Genomic DNA, 20,398 nt, shown 5'->3' on the forward strand with positions numbered 1-20,398 from the left:
GGGCAATGAAGTTGGTGAGGGGTTTGGAGCACAGCCCTGTGAGGAGAGGCTGAGGGAGCTGGGGTTGCTTAGCCTGGAGACAAGGAGGTTCAGGGGAGACCTTGTTGCTCTCTACAACTGCCTGAAGGGAGCTTGTAGATAGGTGGGGGGTTGGTCTCTTCTCCCAGGCAAGCAGCACCAGAACAAGAGGACACAGTCTCAAGCTGCACCAAAGGAGGTTTAGGCTGGATGTTAGGAGGAAATTCTACACAGAGACAGTGATTGCCCATTGGAATGGGCTGCCTGGAGAGGTGGTGGAGTCACCATCCCTGGAGGTGTTTAGGAGGAGACTTGATGGGGTGCTTGGTTGCAGAGTTTAGTGGATTAGATGGTGTTGGATGATGGGTTGGACGTGATGATCTTGAAGGTCTCTTCCAACCTGGTTTCTTCCCTTCCCTTCCCTTCCCTTCCCTTCCCTTCCCTTCCCTTCCCTTCCCTTCCCTTCCCTTCCCTTCCCTTCCCTTCCCTTCCCTTCCCTTCCCTTCCCTTCCCTTCCCTTCCCTTCCCTTCCCTTCCCTTCCCTTCCCTTCCCTTCCCTTCCCTTCCCTTCCCTTCCCTTCCCTTCCCTTCCCTATTCCCAATCACACTGCAGCATCATATGGGTCTGCAAGGCAGCTTGTTGGTCTCCTAACCAAACAACACTGGCCTCAAGCATGCATAACCTTGCCATTATTTTCTCATCTATAGCTTCCTGCAGCTGCAGATCATTTGTCACATTGGTCAATAAAGTTCTCACTGTGTCCAGAGTTTGCATGCCCTTTGTCAGAGCTGTAACTGAAGCAGCTGGGGATGCTAATATTATCACAGCTGATATTATAGCAAACATTAACCATCCCACAAATCTTTTTGTCCTTCTTCTAGAATCCTTTAGTCCCTGGTCTAATAGCCTGAGAACATGATCCAATCCATTCTCACTCTCCCACCCTCTTGTCATATTCACTGGGATCCGTGCCTTTGCCCTTCTTCGGCAGGGAATGATCATGCTCTGCTGATCAATGTCTTTATTGTAATGGGTTGGGGCAGACCCCTCCCCACCACAGGCAGAAATAACGACTCAGACAAACGGATTGCAAAAGTGATGGAAAGTTTAAATGGGAAAACAATAAAAACAACAATGAAAGTTGTACAGAGAACCACAAGCACAGCGACAAAAGAGAGAGATCCCAGAACATACCCAAGAACATCCCATCCCCACCTGGGGGTACACCCAAACCCCCCAGGGCTCTTTCCTCCCCCCCAACCCAGCCTTGGGCCTGGGCAGGCCCAAGGGAGGCAGCTCATGCCATTTTACCTAGGCAGCAGCAGGGGACAAAAGAGGAAGTGAAGACGCCGTGTGGATGTTTTATAGGGGAGCAGGGCATTATGGGAATGCAATACCTGGTTTCCTGTGACCACCCCCCTGGGCTGGGCCCACCCCTTGGGACCTCCCAGGTGTGGTCTGTGCAGTGGCATCCAGGCCAGCACCCAGCCTAAACCACCACACTTAGCAATAATACAACTCTTAAAAGTAATATTGCTGCAACTAAGATGATAAATGCTTGATTCATTATAGATTATACAATCAACAGCTATTCCTAACACCTATAGGTGGGTAGTACACACAGTAGCAAAGGAACTATGAAGTACAGGTTCTACTAAGATGCCTTTACATATATGAGGTGGTGGAGTCGCCATTACTGGAGGTGTTTAGGGGAAGACTTGATGGAGTGCTTGGTGCCATGGTTTAGTTGATTAGATGGTGTTGGATGATAGGTTGGACTCCATGATCTTGAAGGTCTCTTCCAACCTGGTCTACTCTATTCTATTCTATTCTATTCTATTCTATTCTATTCTATTCTATTCTATTCTATTCTATTCTATTCTACTCTACTCTAAATAGTTCTCTTTACCAATGGTAAAGCTAACCTCCACAACTGTTTCCTTATCACACTTTCAGTACCATTCCATGAGAGCTGTGACACAGGGCCTTCCCATGATACACAAGGTGATTTTATCTTTGTGGATTCACATCAAGAGATACAAGAGTTAGCCTCTTACACCACCCTGTCAATCAAAGATGGAAGCAAGGAAGAAAGAAAGGAAGGAAAGAAGTTTTAAACAATTTTCACAACAGACATGAGTTTTGATTGGCTAATGGCACCAATCTGTTTTACACCATCATTAGACACCAGTAGCATATTGGACACTACATTTTGAATCAGTTATATAAAATTACACAAGGTTAGAGAGTAACAATGCTGAACCCCATAGCAAATAGGACAAAATTAGTTTCATCCCTGTTCCTCCTGGAAGCAGGAGAACAAATCCATAACCTACACCCTGTCCTGAGAGTCCTTCAGTTGGAACTGAAGTGAGAGCTTCCTTCCAGATTCAAATGGATCTGCAGGGACACCAGGAAGGTAGAGTCCTTGAAAGATGTCTTCTGTGATGATGCTGTGAGGAAACTTTTTTCCAAGGGTTGCAGCCTGCAAAACTTGAGAGGTCTTTTATATTGTAGTAAGACAAATCCATCTGTCAATACATCAAGGAATCTTCAGCATTCAAGTTTAAATGAGAAACACAACCTCAAAACATACAAAACTGCTATTGCCAGGTTTCACACAGTGGCACAGAGGTTGTCTGAGCCACCCCCTCAGGTGCTGTCCCTGAAAGAGTTGGCTTAATTGCTTTGAATGGGCCTGTAAGTACCCTTGATTGTTACAACTTCTTTCAAAGCCAAGCTAAACACAAACCCTTTTTCCCAAACCATGTTCCCTGCACACACACATACCCCACCTTATTTTTTTGTTTTGAGTCCTTAATGATTCACCCTGAGAACAGGGTGCCCTCTGACCTGACAAATGGACCAACCCCCTGCTGGTATCACGAAATGCCAGAAGGGCAGAGGGTGGAGAACCTCAGGAGTCCTCTCACAGGTCCTTTATTACAGCATTGCAGAGTCCCCAGCATGACAGATTCTTAGAGTGTCCTTAACATCACAAGGCCCAGAAGTCCTTAACAGAAGAAGTAGCTAAGAGGAGTGGAAGTCCCTAACCCAATCTCTCTTGCCCAAAGTACCTCATTTTGGTAGACTTTCTTCCCTCTCCCATTGATTCATGGCAGCAGTAGAATCCAGCCCTGTGTACAAACTAAAGCATGCTCCAATCAAAGGTGCCAGCACCTCTGGCTCATGCAGGATGTTGTTCTTGGCTCACACAGGAAAACAACTTTGCAGCTTGGAGTTGGTCAGCAGAGAATCAGAGGCTCTACACATGGCCCTTAAGCTGCCCTTGTTTGCAGAACAGCAGCTGCAGGACAGGAAAGGAGGAGAAGCAGGGAATTCTAAAGCAAGGGATCAGCACCACCTGACATCCAGCGCTGGCTCACCAGCCCTAAAGTCTTCCCGCAGTGGGGCAGCTCCACACCCCCAAGTTGCTCTCACAGGTTGAGAATTTCCCAGGCCCACCTGCAGTTGCACTTCCTTAGCTGCTTCCCAGTTCCCTGCCCAAGTGCCCTTCTGGGGTTGTCTGCATGTTGGATAGCTCCAGACTGTGCCTGTTGCAGTTATTTGTGGGGAGAGGTCTCTCCAGCTGAAGACCATGACATTTGCACAGGCACTTTCAGCTCCCAAGGCAGCATCTTGAGCACAGGACTTGTGGATTTGTGCAGCAGCTCAGCCAGCTCCAGCTTGTGTAGCAACAGCTCACGGTTCTGCCAGGCACACTGCTTAGAGCTGCAGAGCTAAGCTCAGATCCAAGTGTAAGACAAACATCATGGGGGAGCATTTCTGGGCACTGTGCTGAGGCACAGCATCCTTTCTTGCAGTGATTTCACTCTTTGCACTTTTAAATATCCTGAAAACTCAACACTCAGAGAAATCTCTTCCCACTTTTGTGTGGATGGAAAGGCTGAGGGAAGCCCCAGGTCAGCAGGAATGCATGAGGAACACTGCTGAGCTAGGGAGAAGGCTTTTGGAAGCCCCAGGCCTGCTGGAAAGCAGCAGAGTTCTGTAGTGGAAAGCTGTCAGAAGCCCTCCAAGGGCTTCCAAACACCTCCCTTACATCCCCTCTGCACCCTCCAAAGATTATGAAAACCAATCCTAGAACCCTCCAGCACCCCCCCCCCCAAACACCTAACATCCCTTGACACAATGAAAAAAAACACTGAGATGTCCCTGAGAACTTCACTTTGACCTCCCTGAAATGAGCACACAGCTCCAGCCCCATTCCTAGGGAGCAAATGTCCTCAGTATTTGGGCATTGTGGGCAGGAATGTCTAAGATACAAACAATCAGGCAGGATTTGGGGAACTTTGGCCTTGTATCAATGAAACTGGGCAATGGACAGATGATTTTTTACCCCAGGGAGACACAGATTGGGGAAGGACCAGACAAACCCTGGTAAAGCTCTGTCCCGTTCCAATGGCAGCTCTGGCTGTGCCAACTCAGCACTGTAATTGTTCTCATCAGCACTAATTGGTGTTCAGAAGGGCAGGAGGTGTTTGTTCCTGCTGGAGACCCCAGCCTCTGAGAAATGCAGAAGAAAAAGAGACAATTTGGGTTCAATTTGCTGCAAAAGGCTACTTAGGCAGGTCAGGATGATCCCAATGGAGCCTGGGTGGATCTAGTTGTTCCTTCCCCGCAGTCTAGCCTGGTCACCGGTATGGGTGCGGCGATGCTGGCTGAGGTGCCCCTTTTTGGTGAAGCTCTTGCTGCACTCAGCACAGGGGAAAGGCTTCTCTCCGGTGTGGATGCGGCGGTGGATGATGAGACTGGAGCTTCGTTTGACGTTCTTGCCTCACTCCCTGCAGCTGGAGGACTTCTCAGTACTGTGCACCCTGCGGTGCTGGCAAAGGGAGGACCTCTGGGTGAAGCTCTTACCACAGTCGGCACAGCTGTACGGTTTCTCACCGCTGTGGATCAGTTGATGCCGGAGGTATGACGTGCTCTTGGTAAAGCTCTTTCCACACGCAGCACAGGGGAACAGATGCTCTCCAGTGTGGATACGGCGGTGGATGGTAAGACTGGAGCTTTGTTTGAAGCTCTTGCCGCAGTCCCTACAGCTGAAGGACTTCTCACTAGTGTGGGTGAGGTGGTGCTGCCTAAGATGAGAGATCCTCCTGAACCGCTTGCCACAGTTGTCACAAGAGACGGGTTTCTCTCCAGTGTGGGTGAGGCAGTGCTGGGTGAGACTATAGCGCTGGGTGAAGCTCTGCCCGCAGTCAGCACAGGTGAAAGGTTTCTCTCCAGTGTGGGTGAGGCAGTGCTGGGTGAGAGTAGAGCGCTGGGTGAACCTCTGGCCGCAGTCAGCACAAGTGAACGGTTTCTCTCCAGTGTGGGTGCGGCGGTGCTGGATGAGTTTTGAGTTCCAGCGGAACCTCTTACCACAGTCACCACAAACGAAGGGCCGGGAGCCAGGCTGTGGGCAGTGGTGCTTCACTAGCTCTGAGCTACCTGGGAAGCTCTGCCCACACTCAAGACACTGATTCAGCTCTTTGGGTGACACTGAGGGACCTGCGCTGGCTTCATCCTCCTCCATACATTCCTCCCCCTCATCCTGGTTGCCTTCATCATCATCATTATCCTCCTCTTCACAGTTGTCATTCTCAGCATCATCCTCCATCTTCTCCTCTTTTTCCTCCTCATCCTCCTCTCCCTTGGGACTGCACATTGGCTTCTCCAACTTGATCTCTGGGTGCTGCTTCTCCACCCAGCTCTTGCCTGGGTCCTTCTGTGAGGCCATACTGTGGGAAGGAGAGGTCACAGATGTGCAATAGGGAAGATGGAAGCACCTGAGCCCAGGACCTCAAACCCTCAGATCCTGACTGGGTCATGACAGTCCCCGACTCCCAACACCCAGCTGGAGAAGAGAATGCAGAGGGGACCTCAAACCTTCAGTTTCTGCCACAGTGTGGGCACAGATCTCCAATACCTGTGCTGAGACCCCAGGTTCCTGTGATCAGTGCCCTGAGGTACCCTGGGGCTTACAAGTGGTCTTGTCCCACTCTCCTCGAGCCTGGTGGCACTGGCAGGGTGGGTCCTGGCCCAGCCCTGTCCTTTGAACTCCCCTGGCTCAGACAATGGAGGCAGCAGCACTGAACAAGGAACACCAAACCACCTCCAACCTTCTCCCAGCACCCTCCAGATCCCAACCCCCAAACATCATCCCCTGATCACAACTCACCCCCAGCAGCCTGTAGCATTCCTCAGCTCCCACAACACCTGATGTGCCTCAAGCTCCTGGAGAGGTGAAATATGCTGGACAGGAGGAGGTGGAGGAGGTTGGGAGCTGCCCTGGGGGCTGGGATCCTGCTGATTCCCCACTCTGGGTTTCTTACCTGTTGGGCTGCTCCAAGGGACAGATCTGCAAACTCTGCTCTTCCACAGCACACAGGGACAGGGATAATGGAGAGAGGACTCAGCCCCTGACAGAGAGAAGCAAAGGGCTCAGAGGAGAGCACAGACCTGCAAGGGATGGCTCAGCACTGCCCAGGATCAGGCAGCATAGCTCAGCCTTGCTGGGGGCAGCTCCCAAGCCCAGCAGCACAGCCACAGCACACAGCCAGGGCTGATCAAGATGGGAGGCCTCAACAAGTACAGACTCAGCTCCTTGCCCAGCACACAGCCCCCAGCACACAGCTGCAGGCCAGCACCACAACACAGCTGCCTCCACACAGCCTCTCCCAGCCCTTGCCTAAAGCTTCCTCTCACTGCCTGCCCAGGGCTCTGCTGCCTGCACCTGCCTTTGACAGTAGATCATGCTCTGGCCACAGCTCTCCTCCCTGGCCCTGCCCCTACCACACCCACTCTGTGCTCAGCTCTGCCCTGCACACACCAATCTGCTGCCTACTCCCCAAGAGAAGATCACAGCAGCCCTCAGGACACACACAAAGGGAGCTTCATGCTTTCTGGAGGTGCATCAAAGGGGGAAGGGACTTGGGCAGCTTCTTGCTAAACCTTTTCAGCCCTCACTGGGATGCTGGAGGAGTCTCTGGCTCCTGTCCAAACCTCAAACCTCCAGCACACTTCACACACCTGCAGCCCAAAGAGACTCAGTGGAAAGAGTTTTGCTTCCTTCTCTCCCTGACCATTTCTCTCAGCTTGCTCTATGCAGTTCTCCTGGAGCTGCCACTCCACAGCCCCAAAAGAAAAATGAGGTTTGGTGGGAGGGCACAGTGCCCATGGGCAGCTGTTCATCTCCCAGCTGACACAGGCAGAGCTGCAGCACAATTCACTCCTTTCACCTCCTCAAATGCTGCCAGATTCTGCCATTCCCTGCACACACATTTCCCACCTGGGCCCTGGATCCTATCCCCTTTTTGGGGGGACAAGGCCTAATTCCTGCCTGACCACACCCAGGCCCCTCTCTCAGTCCCAGCCTATCCATGTCCCTGCTGCCTTGGCTGTCCCATGGCCCTGTGTCCCCAACCTCCACTGCCACTGCAGCTGGAAGGGTGGAGTGGGAAATGCTGTGGCTGAGGAAGCATCTAAGGAACTGGGCTGGAAGCAGCAGCACAAGAATGGAAGGGGCCTGAGACTAAAGGCTGGGATCAGCTGGAGGGCTGAAAGAACAGCACCAAGCCAAGGGGGGGTTACAGATGAGGGCTGGGGAGGGACCCTGCAGACACCTCAGGCAGCAACTGATGAGAGGAAATGGGACAGAAAGGGAGTGAGACCTCAGGTGACTCCTGCCATGGGGGATGGCTGGGCTGTGTGGCTAGGAGCCCTGAGTGACTGCTTGGGCTGTGCTGCATGTCAGGAGGGGTCAGGGGACTGTCCTGAGCCAGGCAGGATTTGGGTTTTCAGCTTCTGGGGTCAGCTGCTGCCAGCACCATTGGAGGTAGGAGCCAGGCAGAGCCACACAGCTGCTGAACTAAGCCCTCCCACCCCCTGCAGCCTTCACCCTCCATCTCTCCATCCATTACTCCTCCTGCACTCACTTGCTGCCCTCTGAGTGCCCAGGGCCCCAGCAAGGCCCTAGGGCTAATCTACACATCCTCAGGGCCCAACAGAAGCCCCTGGATGAGAGCATGGAGGAGAATCCCTGTGGTGGGTGGAAGGCACTGGGATGTCTTACACCAGAGAGTAGAGACCTCCAGAAGGGACAGCAGAGTCCAGAGGGACACCACAAAGTGTCATCTAGCTTAGTTCATTCCCACAAGGCCTGCACCCACTCTCTACAAAGGAACAGCACAGGCTCTCCAACCTCCATTTCCCTTCCTCTCTGCTCCCAGGAACAGCTTCTGGGATCTCTCTCTGCAGAGGAGCTTTGGGGCCTTGGCAGTGCTGCCAACTGCAGCCTGGATCGGCCTGGCCCACCTGGGAGCTGCCTACCAGAATCTGTAACTGCAGCTCTTGGGTATGGGGGGAGGAGGGGCAGAGAGGCATGGGGGAGGGGGAAGGCATTTGGGGCCTGGGGTTCTGGCCTGCTTTGGTGGAGCTCTGGAGGAAGCTTTGGCCTAGGGGACAAGCTGGAGAGGTGACCCAGGGTAACCTCCTGAGCTTCAACAAGAGCAAGGGCAGGGTCCTGCCCCTGGCCTGGCACAATCCTCACAATCAGGACAGGCTGGGGGAGGAGGGGATAGGAAGCAGCCCTGCAGAAAAGCACTGGGGGGTGCTGCTGGACAAGAAGCTGGACAGGAACAGACAGGGGGAGCCTGCAGCCCACAAGGCCAAGGGCAGCCTGGGCTGCACCAAAAGCAGCAGGGCCACAGATGGACAGAGGCCATCCTGGCACTTGGCTCTGCTGAGACTTCACCTGCAGCACTGCAGCCAGCTCTGGAACCATCAACACAGGAAGGACATAGACCTCATGGAGAAGGCCCAGAGGAGGGACACAAAAATGATCAGGGGCTTGCAGCAGCTCTGCTACCAGGGCAGGCTGAGGGAGCTGGGGGTGATCAGCCTGCAAAGGAGAAGAGAAGGCTCTGGGGAGACATAAGAGTGACCTTCTGGTACCTGAAGGGGGCTACAAGAAGGCTGCAGAGGGACTCTTTGCAAAGCCTGCAGGGACAGCACCAGAGGCAATGGCTTCAAACTAGAGCAGAGCAGATTGAGATTGGAGGTGAGGAACAAGTTCTGCACCAGGAGCCTGCTGGAACACTGCAACAGGTTGCCCAGGGAGGAGCTTGAGGTCCCGACCTTGCAGATGTTTAAGGTCAGGCTGGACAGGGCTCTGGGCAACCTGAGCTAGTGCAGGATGTCCCTGCTGACTGCAGAGGGACTTGGACTGCAGCACCTTTGCAGCTCCCTGACAACCCAAACCACTCTAGGACTCTAGGAGTCTAAGGGCAGCCTCCAGGGAGAGCAGGAAAAAGATGAGGCAGAGGAGGACAAGGAAGAGGACAAGGAGGAGGAGAACCAAAATCCCTTCCTAACTCCTCCAAACCTCTGCCAAATTCCTGGAAAGCTCTTCCAGCTCTGCAGAGTTCATTCTGAAGAGAGCTGAGGGAGTTGCTAGGCTCAGGGATGTCTTGCACACTCGGCACAAATGCTCCAGAAGCTTTCCAAGTGCCCTCAAAACCAGCAGCACAGCTCTGCTGCCACACAATGCCAGGCTGCAAGGGACCCCAAGGCTCAGCTGCTCCAACCTTGCCAGCTGACACTGGACTGGAAAGGAGCTGGCCCAGCCCCCTGCCAAGCTGAGCCTTCCAACTCTGCCCTGCAGGGCAATCCACCACTGCCCTGGGGAGATGATTCCAATGGCTGACTGGCAGGGAAAAGCTTTTGCCTCTGCAGGGCACTGTGCCACTTCAGCTCAACTCTTGCAGCAGCTCTTTGAGACCTGCCTTTGGAGCACCACAAACTCTGAAGCACTGCAGTGCAAAGCAGCTCAGCTTCAACTTCCAACTGCCTGAACTCTCTCATTTTAAATTCAAGGCAGGGGCCAGGCTCACACCCAGTTCAGTAGCTCACACCCAGCTCAGTAGCTCACACCCAGCTCCTATGTTCAGAGCAGCTTCCCACGCTCAGAGACAGCAACTAAGGTGAGAACAACATCTGAAGCTCAGGCCCAGCCCCCAAGCTCAGAGACAGAAACTCAGGTGAGAAGCACTTCCCAAGTTTAGATCCAGTCCCCAAGCTCCAGAACCCATATCAGAAGTGCAGAACCAGATCCAAAGCTCAGATGCAGCTCCCAAGCGCAAGCAGCAGTTCAAAAGTGCAGACCCAGCCCTCAGGCGCAGACCCAGATCAAAATCCAGACCCAGAACCCTACCTCTCACATTGTAAATTCAAGGCAGGTGAAGAGCTCACACTCAGCTCCTATGCTCACCACCTGCTCCCATGCTCAGCACAGCTTCCCCAGCTCACAGCCAGCCCCCAAGCTCAAGAACGAGATCAAAAGTGAGACCCAGCTCCCAAGCTCACACTCAGCCAAGCTGAGCCAGCTCCCAAGATCAAAAACCAGCAACAAAGGTCAGAATCACCTCCCAAGCTCAAGGACCACCTCTTGAGCCCAGAGCCTGCCCCTAAGATCAGGAACCAAGATCAGAAGTGCAGACCCAGCTCCAAAGCTCAGAGCCAGCTCCCAAGCCCAAGAAACAGCTGCAAGCTCAGATCCAGTCCCAAGATCAAGAATCAGCAGCTAAGGTCAAAAGCAGATCCCAAGCTCAAAGGATTCAGAGAATCCATGGAAAAAAAACCACCTCCTAGCAGGGGGATTCAGCAGCACAAGGAACCCCACCGAGCCCCCACCCCAACCCCACCCGGGGACCTGCAACCGCACAGACCCCTCCCAGAACAGCACAGACGACGCTCACCGACCCTGCACACCTCTGCCCTACCCCACAGCCCCCCCCACGACAACCCCCAACACCGCAGACCCCCACAGCCGCACAGAGGTCCCCACAATCACAGCGACCCCCCCCCAAACCGCACAGGCCCCAAGCACCAAGCTTGCAGAGCTCCCCCGGACCTCACAGACCCACCCCCACCCTGTACCCCACTGATCTCCCCCGGATCCCATGGACCCCCAACCACATATCCCCAGAAGCCCCCAACCAAACCCCACCAATTCCCCCTAGATCCCCGCAGAGGCTACCCCCCGCCCCAGCCCCACCGACCCCTGCCCCACAAACCCCTCCCCAACCCAAGCGACCCTCCCGACCCCTCGCAGCCCTCCAGAGAGCATTCCCTGATCCCCACCCCACCACCCCCAACTCAGCCCCACAGACTCCCTCACCCCACCTGGACCCCGGGACAAGAGCGAAGCAGAGAAGGAGGAGGAGGAAGAGCTCAGCGCACAGGGAGCCGCCGGCCCCGGCAGGCTGCTAGCGAGCAGAGAGCGCTGCGAGGGAGACCCCGGCCCGGCCCCTCCGGCTGCTGCGGCCACGTGGGACGGGGAGCGGAAGCAGGGAGCAGTCTGGAACGGAAGCCCCGCCCACGGCCGGGCAGCCGCAGCCAATGAGAGGCGGCGGGAGCGCGGCAGCTCCTCCCCCTGGGCGCTGCCGAGGCCCAGCCAGGAGCTGCCCCTGCCGGCCGCGGCCGCCATTGGTGCTGCCCCGTGGGGAGCGGCAGCGGGGCCGGAGCGCGGGAGAAGTGCCGGAGGTGCTGGCGGGCGAGCGGCAGCTGCCGGCTGGTGAGCTGCGGCGGGGCGGGAGGGGCTGAGGGGGCCGGGGAGCGCTGAGGGCGGCGGCAGCGCAGCGGGGAAGGCTCTGGCTGCGTGGGGCTGCCGGGGGCGTGTGTGGAGTTGGGGGTCGGGAGGGGCGCGGGGGGCAGGGGGCTCCGTGGGGCTGGGGCAGGCTCGGGGAGGGTGAGGAATTGTTCTGTTTGGCTTTGGCCAGGGGCAGGGGGGTGCCGGCGGGGCTGGGGGCCGCGGGGTTGGCTCCTGAAGCTCTTGGCTGTTTGCAGTCTGTGCTGTGCAGGATGTGCATTGGGACAGCAATGGGGGGGGGCGGTGAGGTGTCAGAGAGCGGCCGGGAGGGACGGGGTCCAGAGTGCAACTCTCATCCCAGCCCTGCTGCCCGCACTCAGCACCAGGCGGGGCTGGCACTGGCACTGGGGGTGGAGCACAGCCCTGGGAGGAGAGGCTGAGGGAGCTCTGGGGTTGCTGAGCCTGGAGAAGAGGAGGCTCAGGGCAGACCTCATTGCTGTCTGCAGCTCCCTGAAGGGAGGCTGTAGCCAGGTGGGGGTTGGTCTCTTCTCCCAGGCAGCCAGAACAAGAGGGCACAGTCTCAAGCTGTGCCAGGGGAGGTTTAGGCTGGATGTTAGGAAGAACTTCTTCACAGAAAGAGAGAGAGATTGGCCATGGGAATGTGCTGCCCAGGGAGGTGGTGGAGTCTCCATCCCTGGAGGTGCTTAGGAAGAGCCTGGATGAGGCACTTGGTGCCATGGTTTAGTTGATCAGATGGTGTTGGGTGAGAGGTTGGACTTGATGATCTCAAAGGGCTCTCCCAACCTGGTTTATCCCTTCCCTCTCCCTTCCCTCTCCCTTCCCTCTCCCTTCCCTCTCCCTTCCCTCTCCCTTCCCTCTCCCTTCCCTCTCCCTTCCCTCTCCCTTCCCTCTCCCTTCCCTCTCCCTTCCCTCTCCCTTCCCTCTCCCTTCCCTCTCCCTTCCCTCTCCCTTCCCTCTCCCTTCCCTCTCCCTTCCCTCTCCCTTCCCTCTCCCTTCCCTCTCCCTTCCCTCTCCCTTCCCTCTCCCTTCCCTCTCCCTTCCCTCTCCCTTCCCTCTCCCTTCCCTCTCCCTTCCCTCTCCCTTCCCTCTCCCTTCCCTCTCCCTTCCCTCTCCCTTCCCTCTCCCTTCCCTCTCCCTTCCCTCTCCCTTCCCTCTCCCTTCCCTCTCCCTTCCCTCTCCCTTCCCTCTCCCTTCCCTCTCCCTTCCCTCTCCCTTCCCTCTCCCTTCCCTCTCCCTTCCCTCTCCCTTCCCTCTCCCTTCCCTCTCCCTTCCCTCTCCCTTCCCTCTCCCTTCCCTCTCCCTTCCCTCTCCCTTCCCTCTCCCTTCCCTCTCCCTTCCCTCTCCCTTCCCTCTCCCTTCCCTCTCCCTTCCCTCTCCCTTCCCTCTCCCTTCCCTCTCCCTTCCCTCTCCCTTCCCTCTCCCTTCCCTCTCCCTTCCCTCTCCCTTCCCTCTCCCTTCCCTCTCCCTTCCCTCTCCCTTCCCTCTCCCTTCCCTCTCCCTTCCCTCTCCCTTCCCTCTCCCTTCCCTCTCCCTTCCCTCTCCCTTCCCTCTCCCTTCCCTCTCCCTTCCCTCTCCCTTCCCTCTCCCTTCCCTCTCCCTTCCCTCTCCCTTCCCTCTCCCTTCCCTCTCCCTTCCCTCTCCCTTCCCTCTCCCTTCCCTCTCCCTTCCCTCTCCCTTCCCTCTCCCTTCCCTCTCCCTTCCCTCTCCCTTCCCTCTCCCTTCCCTCTCCCTTCCCTCTCCCTTCCCTCTCCCTTCCCTCTCCCTTCCCTCTCCCTTCCCTCTCCCTTCCCTCTCCACCAGCTGCCACCTGCCCCAGGGAGAGATGAGGGAGCAGGGGGGAGGAGCTGGCTCTGCATTCTGCTTCCAGGGTGGCTGCAGGGATTATGGGATGGCAGAACAATTCACCATGTCCTGTGCCCACCCTCTGGCCACTGCCCAGCCCCTTGCTGCTCTCTGGCACTGCTGGAGGAATCTTCTCTATGGTCCTCAGCCCACAGCAAAATACTATTGAGCAAAGGACCTCTTCAGCTCTGGCACAGTGCCAGGGTCAGGGCATGGCTGACCTGCACCTGAAAGGTCTTCTCCAGCCACAGGCACTCTGTGATTCTTACTCCTTTAGGCTGGGAAGGGCCAGGCCTGGAAAAACATCCAGCTGGCTGTCAAGAAGGTGGTGCCAGGCTCTCTGTAATGGTGTCCTGGGACAGGACAAGGGGCAATGGATGCAAGCTGGGACACAGCAAGCTCCACCTCACCATGGGGAGAAACTTCTTGGCTGGAAGGGTGCTGGAGCCCTGCAGCAGGCTGCCCAGAGAGGCCCTGCAGTGCCCCTTGCCGGAGAGCTTCCAGAGCCATCCGGATGCGTTCCTGTGGGACCTGCCCCAGGGGATCCTGTTCTGGCAGGGGGATTGAACCTCCTCTCCAGAGGTCCTTTCCAGCCCCTACCATCCCAGCAGTCTATGATGCAATGATCCCAAGCTGTCTGACACCAAGCTGTGTGGTGCAGCAGACAGCTGGAGGGAAGGGAGGCCATCCAGAGGGACCTGGACAGGCTGGAGAGGTGGGCACAAGCCAACCTCAGGAGTTTCAACAAGACCAAGGGCAGGGTCCTGCAGCTGGGTCGAGGCAATCCCAGGCACAAATGCAGGCTGGGCAGGGACTGGCTGGAAAGCAGCCCTGAGGAGAGAGCCTTGGGGGTGCTGGGGGAGGAGAAGCTCACCAGGAGCTCTCAGTGTGCACTTGCAGCCTGCAAAGCCAATGAGCTCCTGGGCTGCATCAGGAGAAGTGTGGCCAGCAGGGCAAGGGAGGTGATCCTCCCCCTCTGCTCAGCTCTGGGGAGACCCCACCTGGAGTACTGCCTCCAGTTCTGGAGCCCCTATGACAAGAGGGATCTGGAGGTGCTGGAAGGTGTCCAGAGAAGGGCCAGGAGGATGAGCAGAGGGCTGGAGCTGCTCTGCTGTGAGGACAGACTGAAGGAATTGGGGCTGTTCAGTCTGGAGAAGAGAAGGCTCTGAGGTGACCTCATTGTGGCCTTCCAGTATCTGAAGGGGGCTACAGGAAGGCTGGGGAGGGACTGCTCAGGATCTCAGGGAGTGATAGGACTAGGGGGAATGGAATGAAGCTGGAGGTGGGGAGATTGAGGCTGGAGGTGAGGAGGAGGCTCTTCCCCATGAGAGTGGTGAAGCCCTGGAATGGGTTGTGCAGGGAGGTGGTTGGGGCCCTGTCCCTGGAGGTGTTTAAGCCCAGGCTGGATGAGGCTCTGGCCAGCCTGATCTAGTGTGGGGTGTCCCTGCCCATGGCAGGGGGGCTGGAACTAGATGATCCTTGTGGTCCCTTCCAACCCTGACTGATACTATGATACTATGATGCTATGACCACAGCCATGGGCTGGACCTAGTCAGTGCTGAGCAGCAGATATTTGTCTCCCTCACCTCCCTGCCAAGGCAAAGCACAGAGCTCCCAGAACCGATTCTATGATTGCTCATGGAAACATTTGAAACCCAGGGTGGCTATAACTCAACTGGAGTTTTAATGCTCACCTTAGTGTTTGTTAGGTGTGGTCTTGTTGGTTTGGGTTTTTTTTTCCCCCTGGTCTGTATTTACTAAGCCTTTCAATGTTCACCAGACAAACCCTGATGGTGGTGATACTTCAGGTGATTTCTGACTGCATCTTCTGCCACATAAACAGCAAGCAATTAAAGAGTGAGCAAGGTGCAGACAACATGAAGTGGGAGTGTTGATCTGCTGCAGGGTAGGAAGACTCTGCAGAGGTCTGGAGAGGTTGGGCTGCTGGGCTAAGGTCAGTTCCAGAAGGTTTAATAAGGCCAAGCACTGGCTCTTGTGCTAGCATCACAACCACCCCGTGAAGGCTGCAGGCTTGGGGCAGCGTGGCTGGAAACTGCCCAGCAGAAAAGGGCCTGGGGGTGTTGGCAGACAGCCAGCTGAGCATGAGCCAGTGTGCACCCAGGTGGTTAGGAAGACCTCCACCATCCTGGCCTGGATCAGAAGGGCTGTGACCAGCAGGAAGTGATTGTCTCTCTGGAGCCAGCACTGGTGAGACTGCATCTCAAGTGCTGTGTTTGGCTTTGGGCATCACAGTATGAGAAAGTCACTGAGGTGCTGAAGCAGGGAGAGAGAAGGGCAGCAAAGCTGGTGAGGAGATTGGAGAGCAGGTCTGGTGAGGAGAGGCTGAGGGAGCTGGGATTGCTTATTGTGAAGAAGAGAAGGATGAGAGGAGACCTCATTGATCTCTACATGGACCTGACAGGAGATCAGAGTGAGGCCAATATTGGCCTCTTCTCCCAAGTAACCAATGACAGGACAAGAGGAAATGCCCTGAAATTGTACCAGGGGAGATTTAGGTTGGAGAGGAGGGAAAATCTCTTTGCTTCAAGAGTGCTCAGGCGTTGGAGCAGGCTGCCCAGGGGGGTGGGAGAGTCACTGTCCCTGGACGTATTCCAGAAATGAGTAGAGGTGGCACTCTGGGCCATGGTCTGGTGGTCATGGAGATGTGGGTAGAAGGTTGGACTTGATGATCTTGGAGGTCTTTTCCAACCTTAGGGAGTCTGTCTGTGAAACCCTGTGGCAAACCAGCAGCACTCAGGGGCTGAGAACACAACTCCCATTGGGATACATCCCCAGGGCTCAAGTCTCCTCCTAAGGCAGCTCTGAACCCTCAGCTGCAGTTCAAAGGCTCTGCTTCAAGCAGGGCAATGTTCCTCCTGCCCACAGCTGCCATTTGAATTTGGGGATTTCCCAACCCAAACTCTTCTCTGATTGGATCAACTCTACCAGGAGCAGCAGGTTCCACAGTCCTGATGCTTCACCTCTCAAACCCCCCCAAATTCTATAGCTGCAGGTCAAGGGAGCTGACAGCTTTGTGCCTCTGGATTCCTGTTTCAGCACTTTGAGAACATTTTAACACTTTCCAAACTATTAGAACCTCCTAAACCTCCCTAAAGATGCTTTAAAAGCTCTGTTTGAAGACTTGAGGATTTTAAGGAGGTTGAAGCCCCAAAACAGATAGCTTTCGAGAAATAATGGGTTAAAACATAGAATGTGGAGCATTTGAAGAAAGCATAAACCAGATAGAGCAATAAATCGGCTAAGGCATGGAACACTGTGACAGAAAAAGGAGATCGGGAATAGAGACTGATAAGAACTGTTGGGCTAAGCATGATTCAGAGCCAACAAGGTCAAACTGACCCTAAGAGCCTTGTCAAGCCAGGGGAACCAAGCCAGGTACACCGGGAATTGACCAAATTAGGAAAGGAGTTCAAAAGTTTAAGGAGGAAGACTCATCAGGAGACCCCTGCCCATGATGAAGGCCACCGGAATGACCACCAAGAAGATCCTCAAAAGAGATGTCCCCGCCCACGCTCCACCTACACCACGCCCCATATGAATACGCATGCAAAGATATGATTATGTATATGATCTGATATAATACTACATCCAAAACTGTATAAAAGGCATGCTTTTGTTACGGGAAGGGCAGAAATCCATTTAGTGATTTCTCCAACGCGTTGCCAATAAAAATACCTCCTGTCTATCTGACTTAAACTGAGTCTCTTAGGCAGTTATTCTTGCCTTTTGGGGCAAAATTCGGCATCATTTTCTGGCGACCCAGATGGGACCAGACAGGAGATCCAGGGCTTAAGGGGTCCTCCCAAGCCGGGGCCGGGGCCGGGACCCTCTGGGCGCCCCTGACGACTTTTTGTCAGAAGAGACCCCCCCGGACCAGCGCTTGTTGGTGGACGAAGGGTTACCTGCATCTCCTGCTCCAATCAAGAGGTATTTTAATTGTTTATTGATTTTGGGATAAAGCGCTTTGACTGGGAAACGGGGACCAGACGTGGTCACCTGACGGGAAAGCCCGGGGACGCCCTGGCAAAGTCCCGTATATCGGGGTTCGAGTCCCCACTGGAAATCGGGGTTCGAGTCCCCATTGGAAATCGGGGTGTTTGTTAATTGGGTGTATGTTTCTCTTTCATCTTAATGTTGTTGCTTTGCTTGGAACTCTAAACTATGCCTGGGAACGTATCCAGCCAGGCCCGGGACCCTGTCCAATTTTTCCCCTTTCCCTGATAAGGTTTTGAGAAGATACATTTGTGTTATACTTTTGTCTAACATTGTTATGTTGTCTGCAAGAATCTCGTAATTTAGTAAGACGCGAGTTTGAATTTCGGGATAAGGACTCGGTATTTTGTGTTAACTGTAATCTCTTTTGTGTGTAAGAATTTATTGTGATATCATCTGCAAACCGTACCTTGGTTTACAGCTGTTTTACGGGTGTGTGACAGCCCGAAGCTGACCAGTATCGGTACTATACTGTTGGCCAGCGACATCTCGTGGTAAAGCGGTGTACTCTGATAGACCGGAAAGGTAGGACAGTTTGGATGAATGTGTGGGTGTGTGAGTGAATGAGACGCAGCATCGCTGCGAAGCGAGAGGGAGTCCTGCTCCGCATTTCCTGTTCTTCGCGAGAAGCCAGGTCGGAAACGGACAAAGCGATTGGAAATTGTGTGTATGAAGTGTTAAAATATATTGGCATATAGTGCTTGCGGGAAAAAGAAACTGTTCCGGTTAAACAGAGAACGCAGATACAGGGAACAGCCATGGGAGGTCGACAGAGTAAGGACGTAAATATGAAAACCCCCTTAGGATGTATCCTAAAGCACTGGAAGGACTTGGGAGGGATTCCAGGGGGAAGCATAAGTAAAAAGACACTCCTTAAATATTGTACACAGTGGTGGCCATTGTATAAGCTAGATGACAATGAGAAATGGCCACTGGAGGGAACAACTAATTATAACACTATTTTACAACTAATGCTCTTCCTCCGCCGGCTCAATAAATGGGATGAGGTAATGTACGCAGACATGTTCTTCACTCTAAGGAATAAACCTGAGTGGCAAAGAGAGTGCGGAATTAATGTAGCCCCTCAGGATCCCCTAGTACTAGCCCTGGAAAGGGATAAGAAGGGTCCAAAGCCTAAGGAATGTTGCTGTGATGCATGTAGTATTGGACAGCAGTGTCTCAAGCTAACAAGAAGAGATAGTGGAAAGGAGAGCGAAATAAGCCTGAGGGAATACCATCCATTCGCTCCAGGGTGGGAAGGGCCTCTTCCCAGGCCAAAAGAGGAACAAGGGGATCCTAGCCCATTAAAGGAACTGGAGTGATGGTGGAAATCTAAGTTTGGGCACAGCCCTCAGAGGTTAGACAACAGTTGGGAGGAGGGTAGTCCATTAAAATCGGGGATTGACGAGAGGAAAAGCAGCCCTCAGGGACTAGATAGTCCACAGGGGTCGGGGAGCTACATGGATGCTGACAGCCCACCCAGACTAGAAGTCGAAAGGGAGGAAGGCAGTCCGTCAGGAGCAGAGAGCCGAAGGGAGACACATAGCCTGCCCGAGTTCAGTCCATATGGGGATAACAACACATCCAGAAGTGGAGACGTTTGTAGAATGGAAACCAGCACACCAAGGACTGGGGATAAAAGTAACTCACTGGGAAGCGGCGTCTCTAAACTGAGAGGCGACATCTCCGAATTGAGATATAGTGAGAAGAATGATAACGAGACATGCAAAAAGGGGGGCAGAGAACAACTTAATATAGTAATTCAGATAAAGGATAAGAGAAATGGGAGGGGAGCAGAGGATGAGAGGGACAGCAGCCCGGGACAGGATAGGAGCCAGCAGATACAAAAAGGGCGACAGACGCAGGACGAGAACCGGATGGATTGTGTAATAGAGATAGGAGGGGAAAATGAAGAACAGGAAGGGGGGAAGAGGAAAGAGAAGAGAAAGAATAGGGGAGACATTGAGGCACAGGAAGGAGATCCCGGGGAAGAGATCGGTCACTCGTATTATACCAGATCTGTGGCACGGGGGGAAGCAAAGCAAAGAGAGGAAGGAAACCATACGATAGCTCCTCTCCGACAAGTAGTACCAATGTTAGGGGAAAAGACTAGAGTAAAGGTGCCGTTCTCGACAAATGATTTGAACAGTTGGAGGGATGAGGCAAGGAATTTCAGGAGAAATCCTGAGGGAGTAGCGAAGAGGTTTGAATTAATGGCAAAGAATTTAGATATTGATTGGGAGGATATAGAAGTGATGCTGTCAGAGTTGACAGATACAGAAAGGGAACTCGTATTGGAAACAGGAAAACGACATGCTCAAGTATTATCAGGAAGACTAGAAGATAATTTTCCCAGCAGTAAACCAGAATGGGACCCGGGCAATGCCGAGCACTATCAACAGCTAGTGCAGTATAGAAAACTGATAGCGATGGGCTTGCGGAATGCGATCCCTAAGGCTATCAACTGGTCAATGCTATATGACATCAGGCAGGGAAAGGATGAGACCCCATCAGAGTTTTTGGATAGACTTAGGGTAGCGATGAGACAATACACACCCCTGGACCCAGCAACAGAAGAAGGGAAACAGCACTTGTTAGGGTTGATGATGGGACAGAGTAACCCAGACATCAGGAAGAAATTACAAAAACTTGAGCATCCAGCAAATAAAAACCTAGAGACACTGATGAATGAGGCATGGAAAGTATACAATAATAGAGAGATTGAGGAGAAGAAAAAGGAGGACAGGAGGATAGCGCGAGTAGTGGCTGTAGCAGTGGCAGCTCAGAAGACAGGTTACTCAGAACCTGGAACCAGGGGAAGAGGTAGAGGCAACCCAGCAGGAAGGGGAGGGAGGCTCCAACCCCACCCAGCTAGAGTAGGGCCAAATCAATGTGCGTACTGCCTACAGATG

At 54.1% G+C, this 20,398-nt stretch overlaps 1 pseudogene; it reads right to left on the reverse strand.

Moving 5' to 3' along the window:
- Positions 1-4,640: 4,640 nt before the first annotated feature.
- Positions 4,641-17,974, reverse strand: LOC137458435 (zinc finger protein 135-like; annotated as a pseudogene).
- Positions 17,975-20,398: the final 2,424 nt, after the last annotated feature.

Source organism: Melanerpes formicivorus, unplaced genomic scaffold (assembly GCF_026170545.1).
Source record: "Melanerpes formicivorus ecotype bairdi unplaced genomic scaffold, bMelFor1.0.p_v2 SCAF_243, whole genome shotgun sequence".
Taxonomy (NCBI): domain Eukaryota; kingdom Metazoa; phylum Chordata; class Aves; order Piciformes; family Picidae; genus Melanerpes; species Melanerpes formicivorus.